Source organism: Ranitomeya imitator, chromosome 3 (genome assembly GCF_032444005.1).
Source record: "Ranitomeya imitator isolate aRanImi1 chromosome 3, aRanImi1.pri, whole genome shotgun sequence".
Classification (NCBI taxonomy): domain Eukaryota; kingdom Metazoa; phylum Chordata; class Amphibia; order Anura; family Dendrobatidae; genus Ranitomeya; species Ranitomeya imitator.
In genome coordinates, this window is record NC_091284.1 from 2,088,515 (window position 1) to 2,101,700 (window position 13,186).

Sequence of the window (13,186 nt, forward strand, 5' to 3'; positions counted from 1 at the left end):
AGGGGAATCGTGACAATTGGTGGCAGCTTGCCCGAAGACGGTGAGGAAGACACCCTCCTGGACTTGCTGGCCCAAGCCAAGGCCAATGGGTCCATCGAGGATGTGGAGGTAAGCGCCTCGTTAACTGAACCCCAGCGGGTGCAGTTGCAAACCACCCTGGAACCTTTCCGGGTCGTGTTCTCCAACCGACCTGGGAGGACTGAGTTAGCAGTCCACGAGGTGGACACCGGGAATCACGCCCCACTACGGCGAACACCCTATCGAATCTCTGACCAGGTGCAGCAGACTATGCGCCAAGAGATCGATGAGATGTTACAGCTGGGGGTGATTCGGCGGTCAAAGAGCGCGTGGGCATCACCTGTAGTTCTCGTGCCAAAGAAGGACCGGACCACCCGGTTCTGCGTGGACTACAGGGGGCTCAACGCCATCACAGCCTCGGATGCGCACCCAATGCCGCGCATGGAGGACCTGCTTGAGAAGTTAGCTGTCGCAGATTATCTAACAATAATGGATCTGAGTCGAGGATACTGGCAGATTCCCCTGAGCCCCGAGGCGCAGGAAAAGTCCGCCTTTATCACACCCTTTGGACTGTACGAGTCCACGGTCATGCCCTTCGGCATGAAGAATGCCCCTGCCACTTTCCAGCGGATGGTCAACCTCCTGCTTCAGGGACTGGAGACGTACGCCGTGGCGTACTTGGATGACATTGCCATCTTCAGTCCCTCCTGGAAGGAACACCTGCAGCATCTCGAGGAGGTGCTCAGGCGAATTCACCAAGCAGGACTGACTATCAAGCCGGGAAAGTGTCAGATGGGCATGAGGGAGGTTCACTACCTGGGGCACCGGGTAGGCGGGAACACCCTGAAGCCAGAGCCTGACAAAGTGGGAGTGATCGTGAACTGGCCCACTCCCGTGACCAAGAAACAGGTGATGTCCTTCTTGGGCACTGCAGGGTACTATAGGCGCTTCGTACAGCACTATAGTAGCCTGGCAAAACCTTTGACGGACCTCACCAGGAAGAAGCTACCCCACATCGTCAACTGGACAGATGGCTGTGAGGGGGCCTTCCAGGCGTTGAAAACCGCACTGTGCAACGCCCCTGTGTTGAAAGCAGTCGACAGCAATCGACCGTTCTTGGTGCAGACCGACGCCAGCGAGTTTGGCCTTGGTGCTGTGCTCAGCCAGGTCGACTCGGAGGACCAAGAGCACCCCATGTTATACCTGAGCCGGAAACTTTTGCCGAGGGAAGTGGCCTACTCCACAATCGAGAAGGAGTGCCTGGCCATAGTCTGGGCCCTGCAGCGCTTGCAGCCCTACTTGTACGGTCGCCCCTTCACTGTGGTGACCGACCACAACCCTCTGCGCTGGCTAAACGCCATGTGTGGAACCAACGGCAGGTTGCTACGCTGGAGCCTTACCCTTCAGCAGTTTGACTTCACCATTGAACACAAAACGGGCAAAGAGCATGGGAATGCAGATGGACTCTCCCGCCAGGGTGAACCTACTGAGGTGCCCATGGAGGCATACCGTGGGGTACTGCCTCCGTAGCGCACACCAAAAGGGGGAGGTGTCACGATATGGTATGAAATATCATAAGTAGTTCTCTAGCCTGTGTGGGCTAAGCCCCCCTTCTTGGAGCAACAGTTTGTAGCTGCAAATTCCTGGCTTTCCTTCTCTGAGAGTATGGGGGAAGAGAGGTTTTATTGCTCTGGGGTCGTAAATTCCAGGCTCAGAGGAAAGTCCCTCACCCCTCCCACCTTCACCAGTCAGAACTGGTAAAGTGGCTCCAAAATTCATGAAAGATTCTTTGTTTAGTTTTTGTTAGATATTAGGCCAACGATTTAAGCCAGAAATACGAAAATATATATTCGTAGCCTCACTCGGTGTATTTACACATCCCATGAATCTCGGGTTTCTAACTCCATCTGGTAAAGAAGTAGGGTTTTCTCTGTAAATATGTATCACAGATAGGACATATTTGATCTCATTAGAATGCTCACGTTAATCCGAGATGAATGATGGGTTTGGTATGACTCTGTCATGTTTTGTAGTGAAGTTATAGAAATTAGAGAGAATAGTTTAAAGTTTAGGCAGAATGTAGAGAGAGGAGGGTCTGGATAAGCCAGCCTTTCTGTGATGTCACAGCCTTAATGTTTTAAGTGTCTGGCAGGCTCTGAGGAGTCACTTTTTGCTGATTTCTCCTTCTGGACTGCTTTGTCCTATTGTCCTGGAAGAGCTGGTACATCCCATGGACTGGGATGTATGGAAACTGCACTAGCCTGGATGCCTGCAATGCTTTTAATATGTGAGTGTTATCTTTTCTCATTTATTCCCTTTATGTTATAATTACCCTTGTACATATTTGCAATTGTCTCATGTATAACATCTTTATAAACTATTTTTAATAACGCACTGCCTAGTTATTTTGAATGGGATATACTATTATATATTAGTTCGTTCTCCTGCTCTAAACCGTACCCTAAGTCTCTTGAAGGGAAAATACGCTACTGTTACTGTTGTGTTGGGTTAGCTTCGGACCCGATTGGGTTAGCTTCGGACCCGTTTAATCGAAGCTGGTGGCAGCAAAAGTGTGCTGACGGTTGGATTATGCTGAAGCAACTGCGGGTTTGATAATTATTGTTCCTGCCTGTGTGGGAGTAGTTATCGCGTCGCTGCAGCGTGCCCAATAGCCAGTACATAGCAGGCAGCCTTTCTGGCGACTAATTACCCAGGGTGCAGTACCTAATCTGACCTGAGAGTAAGGGGGCGCCAGAGAGCTGCAAGTGTTAAGTGGAACTGTAAGCGGGATATACATAAATCCCTGCAGTTCGTGGTATATAGAAAAGCAGTGGGATACCTAGAATAAGCCCCTGCTGTAAACTAAGAGGTCAATAGCCTTGTGTGTGGTTTTTCATCACATTGTTAGCAGTGGAGGGATAACTAAGATAAGCCCCCTGCACATGTGATAGCCGTCTGTTGGCCTAAAGTCACCCTGATCCGTGACGTAGGGGTGACGGTCACGGTGTGAATCCTGACCCAGTGGTGACAGCGGTCAGGGGAATCGTGACACCCTGTGTGAGGTAATAACACTGTATACTACTGATAACACCCCGTGTGAGGTAATAACACTGTATAATACTGATAACACCCCTGTGTGAGGTAATAACACTGTATACTACTGATAACACCCCTGTGTGAGGTAATAACACTGTATACTACTGATAACACCCCCTGTGTGAGATAATAACACTGTATACTACTGATAACACCCCCTGTGTGAGGTGATACCACTGTATACTACTGATAACACCCCCTGTGTGACATAATAACACTGCATACTACTGATAACACCCTGTGTGAGGTAATAAAACTGTATACTACTGATAACACCCCTGTGTGAGGTAATAACACTGTATACTACTGATAACACCCCTGTGTGAGGTAATAACACTGTATAATACTGATAACACCCCTGTGTGAGGTAATAACACTGTATAATACTGATAACACCCCCTGTGTGAGGTAATAACACTGTATACTACTGATAACACCCCCTGTGTGTGAGGTAATAACACTGTATACTACTGATAACACCCTGTGTGAGGTAATAACACTGTATAATACTGATAACACCCCCTGTGTGAGGTGATACCACTGTATACTACTGATAACACCCTGTGTGAGGTAATAACACTGTATACTACTGATAACACCCTGTGTGAGGTAATAACACTGTATAATACTGATAACACCCCTGTGTGAGGTAATAACACTGTATAATACTGATAACACCCTGTGTGAGGTAATAACACTGTATACTACTGATAACACCCCTGTGTGAGGTAATAACACTGTATAATACTGATAACACCCCTGTGTGAGGTAATAACACTGTATACTACTGATAACACCTCCTGTGTGAGGTAATAACACTGTATACTACTGATAACACCCCTGTGTGAGGTAATAACACTGTATAATACTGATAACACCCCTGTGTGAGGTAATAACACTGTATAATACTGATAACACCCCTGTGTGAGGTAATAACACTGTATACTACTGATAACACCCCTGTGTGAGGTAATAACACTGTATACTACTGATAACACCCCTGTGTGAGGCAATAACACTGTATAATACTGATAACACCCCCTGTGTGAGGTAATAACACTGTATAATACTGATAACACCCCTGTGTGAGGTAATAACACTGTATACTACTGATAACACCCCCTGTGTGAGGTAATAACACTGTATAATACTGATAACACCCCTGTGTGAGGTAATAACACTGTATAATACTGATAACACCCCCTGTGTGAGGTAATAACACTGTATAATACTGATAACACCCCCTGTGTGAGGTAATAACACTGTATAATACTGATAACACCCCTGTGTGAGGTAATAACACTGTATAATACTGATAACACCCCCTGTGTGAGGTAATAACACTGTATAATACTGATAACACCCCTGTGTGAGGTAATAACACTGTATAATACTGATAACACCCCCTGTGTGAGGTAATAACACTGTATAATACTGATAACACCCCCTGTGTGAGGTAATAACACTGTATACTACTGATAACACCCCTGTGTGAGGTAATAACACTGTATAATACTGATAACACCCCCTGTGTGAGGTAATAACACTGTATAATACTGATAACACCCCCTGTGTGAGGTAATAACACTGTATAATACTGATAACACCCCTGTGTGAGGTAATAACACTGTATAATACTGATAACACCCCCTGTGTGAGGTAATAACACTGTATAATACTGATAACACCCCCTGTGTGAGGTAATAACACTGTATACTACTGATAACACCCCTGTGTGAGGTAATAACACTGTATAATACTGATAACACCCCCTGCGTGAGGTAATAACACTGTATACTACTGATAACACCCCTGTGTGAGGTAATAACACTGTATAATACTGATAACACCCCCTGTGTGAGGTAATAACACTGTATAATACTGATAACACCCCCTGTGTGAGGTAATAACACTGTATAATACTGATAACACCCCCTGTGTGAGGTAATAACACTGTATAATACTGATAACACCCCCTGTGTGAGGTAATAACACTGTATAATACTGATAACACCCCCTGTGTGAGGTAATAACACTGTATAATACTGATAACACCCCCTGTGTGAGGTAATAACACTGTATAATACTGATAACACCCCTGTGTGAGGTAATAACACTGTATACTACTGATAACACCCCTGTGTGAGGTAATAACACTGTATACTACTGATAACACCCCCTGTGTGAGGTAATAACCCGGTATAATACTGATAACACCCCCTGTGTGAGGTAATAACACTGTATACTACTGATAACACCCCCTGTGTGAGGTAATAACACTGTATACTACTGATAACACCCCCTGTGTGAGGTAATAACACGGTGTAATACTGATAACACCCCCTGTGTGAGGTAATAACACTGTATACTACTGATAACACCCCCTGTGTGAGGTAATAACACTGTATACTACTGATAACACCCCCTGTGTGAGGTAATAACACGGTATAATACTGATAACACCCCTGTGTGAGGTAATAACACTGTATAGTACTGATAACACCCCTGTGTGAGGTAATAACACGGTATAATACTGATAACACCACCTGTGTGAGGTAATAACACGGTGTAATACTGATAACACCCCTGTGTGAGGTAATAACACTGTATACTACTGATAACACCCCCTGTGTGAGGTAATAACACTGTATACTACTGATAACACCCCCCTTGTGAGGTAATAACACTGTATACTACTGATAACACCCCGTGTGAGGTAATAACACTGTATACTACTGATAACACCCCCTTGTGAGGTAATAACACTGTATACTACTGATAACACCCCCTGTGTGAGGTAATAACACTGTATAATACTGATAACACCCCTGTGTGAGGTAATAACACGGTATACTACTGATAACACCCCTTGTGAGGTAATAACACTGTATACTACTGATAACACCCCTGTGTGAGGTAATAACACTGTATACTACTGATAACACCCCTGTGTGAGGTAATAACACTGTATACTACTGATAACACCCCTTTGTGAGGTAATAACACTGTATACTACTGATAACACCCCTGTGTGAGGTAATAACACTGTATACTACTGATAACACCCCTGTGTGAGGTAATAACACTGTATACTACTGATAACACCCCTGTGTGAGGTAATAACACTGTATACTACTGATAACACCCCTGTGTGAGGTAATAACACTGTATAATACTGATAACACCCCGTGTGTGAGGTTATACCACTGTATAATACTGATAACACCCCCTGTGTGAGGTAATAACACTGTATACTACTGATAACACCCCCTGTGTGAGGTAATAACACTATATAATACTGATAACACCCCTGTGTGAGGTAGGAACACTGTATACTACTGATAACACCCCTGTGTGAGGTAATAACACTGTATAATACTGATAACACCCCCTGTGTGAGGTAATAACACTATATACTACTGATAACACCCCTGTGTGAGGTAATAACACTGTATACTACTGATAACACCCCTGTGTGAGGTAATAACACTGTATACTACTGATAACACCCCCTGTGTGAGGTAATAACACTGTATACTACTGATAACACCCCCTGTGTGAGGTAATAACACTGTATACTACTGATAACACCCCTGTGTGAGGTAATAACACTGTATACTACTGATAACACCCCCTGTGTGAGGTAATAACACTATATACTACTGATAACACCCCTGTGTGAGGTAATAACACTGTATACTACTGATAACACCCCTTGTATGAGGTAATAACACTGTATACTACTGATAACACCCCCTGTGTGAGGTAATAACACTATATACTACTGATAACACCCCTGTGTGAGGTAATAACACTGTATACTACTGATAACACCCCTGTGTGAGGTAATAACACTGTATACTACTGATAACACCCCTGTGTGAGGTAATAACACTGTATACTACTGATAACGCCCTGTGTGAGGTAATAACACTGTATACTACTGATAACACCCCCTGTGTGAGGTAATAACATGGTGTAATACTGATAACACCCCCTGTGTGAGGTAATAACACTGTATACTACTGATAACACCCCCTGTGTGAGGTAATAACACTGTATACTACTGATAACACCCCTGTATGAGGTAATAACACTGTATACTACTGATAACACCCTGTGTGAGGTAATAACACTGTATAATACTGATAACACCCCTGTGTGAGGTAATAACACTGTATAATACTGATAACACCCCTGTGTGAGGTAATAACACTGTATACTACTGATAACACCCCTGTATGAGGTAATAACACTGTATACTACTGATAACACCCTGTGTGAGGTAATAACACTGTATAATACTGATAACACCCCTGTGTGAGGTAATAACACTGTATACTACTGATAACACCCCTGTGTGACGTAATAACACTGTATAATACTGATAACACCCCCTGTGTGACGTAATAACACTGTATACTACTGATAACACCCTGTCACGATATAGTATGAAATATCTTAAGTAGTTCTCTTGCTAGCCTGCGTGGGCTAAGCCCCCCTTCTTGGAGTGATGCTGCAACAGTTTGTAGCTTCAAATTCCTGACTTTCAACTCCCAAGCCTCCCTTCCCTTTCACTCAGCCAAGAGCTGCTTTGCCAATGTACTGGGGGGAGTTTTATGGCCGAAAGGTATTTACGACCAGGTTAGAATCTTCCTCCAGCTGGAACTGGAAAAATGGCTCCAAAATTCATGAAAGATTCTTTGTTTGGTTTTTGTACGATATTATGCACAATATTTACGTTAAGAACACGAAAAGATATATTTGTATTCCCACTCGGTGTATCTACCCATCCCTTGAAACTCGGGCTTCTAACTCCGTCTGGTAAAGAAGTAGGGTTTTCTCTGTAAATATGTATCCCAGATAGGACATATTTGATCTCATTAGCATGCTCACGTTAATCCGAGATGAATGATGCGTTTGTTAGGACTATGACATGTTTTGTAGCGGAGTTATCGAAATTAGATATAGATTAGAATAAAATGAGTTAACTGAAGAGGTAGGAGGGACGAGGTGATCCAACCCCTTTCTGGGATGTTACAGGCTTGGCTATAACTGGCTGCACACATCCCCAGCTTCCTGCTTGTCCTATTTTCCTGGAAGAGCTGAGCACATCCCATGAGCTGGGACGTATGGAAAACTGCACTAGCCTGGGGGACTGCCATGCTTTGAACATGTGAGTGTTATCTTTTCTCCTTTATTCCCTTTATGTTATAATTACCAGTGTACATATTTGCAATTGTCTCATTTGTAACATCTTTATAAAATATTTTTGATAAAGCACTGCCTAATTTTTATGGAATATAATATTTAATATTAGTTCGTTCTCTCTAAACCGTACCCTAAGTCTTCTGAAGGGAAATACGCTACTGTTGTGTTGGGTTAGCTTCGGACCCGTGTAATCGAAGCTGGTGGCAGTGAGAGTGTGCTGACTTTTGGGTTATGCGGAAGCGACTGCGGCGTTGATAATTATTGTTCCTGCCTGAGTGGGAGTAGTTTATCGCGTCGCTGCAGCGTGCCCAATAGCCAGTACATAGCGGGCAGCCTTTCTGGCGACTAATTACCCAGGGTGCAGTACCTAATCTGACCTGAGAGTAAGGGGGGCGCCAGAGAGCTGCAAGTGTTAAGTGGAACTGTAAGCGGGATATACATAAATCCCTGCAGTTTGTAGTATATTGAAAGCAGTGGGATACCTAGAATAAGCCCCTGCTGTAAACTAAGAGGTCAATAGCCTTGTGTGTGTTTTCTCATCACATTGTTAGCAGTGGAGGGATAACTAAGATAAGCCCCCCTGCACATGTGATAGCCGTCTGTTGGCCCAAAGCCACCCCGACCCGTGACGTAGGGGTGACGGTCACGGTGTGAATTGTGACAAATTGGTGGCAGCGGTCAGGGGAATCCTGACACACCCCCTGTGTGAGGTAATAACACGGTGTAATACTGATAACACCCCTGTGTGACGTAATAACACTGTATAATACTGATAACACCCCTGTGTGAGGTAATAACACTGTATACTACTGATAACACCCCTGTGTGACGTAATAACACTGTATAATACTGATAACACCTCCTGTGTGAGGTAATAACACTGTATAATACTGATAACACCCCTGTGTGAGGTAATAAAACTGTATACTACTGATAACACCCCTGTGTGACGTAATAACACTGTATACTACTGATAACACCCCTGTGTGAGGTAATAACACTGTATAATACTGATAACACCCCCTGTGTGACGTAATAACACTGTATACTACTGATAACACCCCCTGTGTGAGGTAATAACACTGTATACTACTGATAACACCCCTGTGTGAGGTAATAACACTGTATAATACTGATAACACCCCCTGTGTGAGGTAATAACACTGTATACTACTGATAACATCCCTGTGTGAGGTAATAGCACTGTAAAAATACTCATAACACCCCCTGTGTGAGGTAATAACACTGTATACTACTGATAACACCCCTGTGTGAGGTAATAACACTGTATAATACTGATAACACCCCCTGTGTGAGGTAATAACACTGTATACTACTGATTACACCCCCTGTGTGAGGTAATAACACTGTATAATACTGATAACACCCCCTGTGTGAGGTAATACCACGGTGTAATACTGATAACACCCCCTGTGTGAGGTAATACCACGGTGTAATACTGATAACACCCCTGTGTGAGGTAATAACACTGTATACTACTGATAACACCCCCTGTGTGAGGTAATAACACTGTATACTACTGATAACACCCCTGTGTGAGGTAATGTCACGATATTGTATGAAATATCATATAAGGTTAGTTTCTCTTGCTAGCCAGGCTGTGGGCTAAAAAAAAACCTTCACTCTGTGGCCCTCTTTGCCTCTTTGTGTTGGAATGTATGGGGGAAGAGGATTTTATTGCCTCTAGCTCTGATAACAAAGGAATTTACGACCGGCATAGCTGCATAGACAGTTGTACCAGCTTAAACTGGTAAAGAAGCTCCCTGAATCCATGAAAGTCCTTTGTTCTGTTTTTGTAAGATATTAGGCAAACCAATTAAGATAGGAACAGGAAAATGCATATTCTTAATCTCCCTCGGTGGATCTATCCATCACTCTTAACATGAGCTTCTAATGCCATCAGGTAAAAACATAGGGATTTCTCTGTAATGACACATCACACATATGACATATTTGATCTCATTAGAATGCCAATGTTAAGACGAGATGAATGCTGGGTTTGTTATGTCTATGACATGTTCTGTAGCGGAGTTACAGACATTAGATAAAAGTTAGGGTAAAGTTAGTTAAGTGAAGAGGTAGGAGGGACGAGGTGATCCAACCCCTTTCAGTCAGTCTGCTGTTGGAAGAACATGTGAGTCTGATCTGAAGAGCTGTACCTCATGCATTGGGACTTTTGGGAGCTCCGCCCACCAGCATGGTTTTTGCATGAACTGATATGAACTAAGAACATGTGAGTTGTACCTTTTCTTATGTAATCCCTGTTTATTTTATAATTATCTTGTACATATTTCAATTGTCTCATATTGTAACATCTTTATATAACTGTTTATAAACACTGCCTGAAACTTTTGATGGGGTATATTATTTAATACTAGTTCATTCATCCTGTTCTAAAACGTGCCCTAAGTCTCCTGAAGGGAATTACGCTACTGTTTTTGGGTTAGCTTCGGACCCGTTTAATCGAAGCTGGTGGCAGCTTACCGTGTGCAGGCTTTTGGGTGTTGTTGTAGCGACTGCGGCGTTGATAATTATTGTTCCTGCCTGAGCAGGAGTAGTTTATCGCGTCGCTGCAGAGTGCCCAATAGCCAGTACATAGCAGGCAGCCTTTCTGGTGACTAATTACCCCAGGTGCAGTACCTAATCTGACCTGAGAATAAGGGGGGCGCCAGAGAGCTGCAAGTTTTAAGTGGAACTGTAAGCGGGATATACATAAATCCCTGCAGTTTGTGGTATATTGAAAGCAGTGGGATACCTAAAATAAGCCCCTGCTGTAAACTAAGAGGTCAATAGCCTTGTGTGTGTTTTCATCACATTGTGGAGTGGAGGGATAACTAAGATAAGCCCCCTGCACATGTGATAGCCGTCTGTTGGCCTAAAGTCACCCCGATCCGTGACGTAGGGGTGACGGTCACGGTGTGAATCGTGACAGGTAATAACACTGTATACTACTGATGACACCCCTGTGTGAGGTAATAACATTGTATACTACTGATAACACCCCCCGTGTGAGGTAATAACACTGTATACTACTGATAACACCCCCTGTGTGAGGTAATAAAGGTACCATTACACTAAACGACTTACTAACGATCACGACCAGTGATACAACCTGGCCCTGATCGTTGGTAAGTCGTTGTGTGGTCGCTGGGGAGCTGTCACACAGACAGCTCTCTCCAGCGACCAACGATCCGGGGAACAACTTCGGCATCTGTCTTCAACGATGCCGGAGTCCCCGGGTAACCAGGGTAAACATCGGGTTACTAAGTGCAGGGCTGCGCTTAATAACCCGATATTTATCCAGGTTACCATTGTAAAAAAAAAAAAAAACACTACATACTCACATTCCGATGTCTGTCAACGTCCCCCGCCGTCAGCTTTCCGCACTGACTGTCAGCGCCGGCCGTAAAGCAGAGCACAGCGGTGAGTATGTACTGTTTTTTTTTTTAAACTTTTACAATGGTAGCCAGGGTAAATATCGGGTTACTAAGCGCGGCCCTGCGCTTAGTAACCCGATATTTACCCTGGTTACAAGTGAACACATCGCTGGATCGGCGTCACACACGCCGATCCAGCGATGACAGCGGGTGATCAGCGACCAAAAAATGGTCCTGATCATTCCCCAACGACCAACGATCTCCCAGCAGGGGCCTGATCGTTGGTTGCTGTCACGCATAACGAGATCGTTAACTGGATCGTTGCTACGTCACAAAAAGCATGACGTTGCAACGATATCGTTAACGATATGTGTGAAGGTACCTTAACACTGTATACTACTGATAACACCCCTGTGTGAGGTAATAACACTGTATACTACTGATAACACCCCTGTGTGAGGTAATAACACTGTGTAGTACTGATAACACTCTTGGTGTAATACTGAAAAACTCTTACTGTTTCACTTATTCATTCTCGTCTGGACTATTGTAACTCTCTACTAATCGGCCTCCCTCTTACCAAACTTTCCCCGCTCCAATCTGTCCTGAATGCTGCAGCCAGGATCATATTCCTCACCAACCGTTACACCGATGCCTCTATCTTGCGCCAGTCATTACACTGGTTACCCATCCACTCAAGAATCCAGTACAAAACTACTACCCTCATCCACAAAGCACTCCATGGCTCAGCACCACCCTACATCTCCTCTCTGGTCTCAGTCTACCACCCTACCCGTTCCCTCCGTTCCGCTAATGACCTCAGGTTAGCATCCTCAATAATCAGAACCTCCCACTCCCGTCTCCAAGACTTTACACGTGCTGCGCCGATTTTTTGGAATGCACTACCTAGGTTAATACGATTAATCCCCAATTCCCACAGTTTTAAGCGTGCCCTAAAAACTCATTTGTTCAGATTGGCTTACCACCTCAACGCATTAACTTAACTATCCCTGTGTGGCCCATTCAAAAAAAAACCAAAAAAAACAATCAGGTTCCTCGCAACATGTTCTCATACACTTTATGCAGATATTAGCCCTCTGTGTCTATACTGCTACATACTTAGGCAGGTAACTGGTTCATGCAGCTTTACATGAACACCTGAGCCTTACACTATGGCTGGTCCGAATAACCAAAGCAATTGTTACCATCCACCTCTCGTGTCTCCCCTTTTCCTCATAGTTTGCAAGCTTGCAAGCAGCAGGGCCCTCATTCCTCTTGGTATCTATTTTGAACTGTGATTTCTGTTATGCTGTAATGTCTATTGTCTGTATAAGTCCCCTCTACAATTTGTAAAGCGCTGCGGAATATGTTGGCGCTATATAAATAAAATTATTATTATAACACCCCCTGTGTGAGGTAATAACACTGTATACTACTGATAACACCCCTGTGTGAGGTAATAA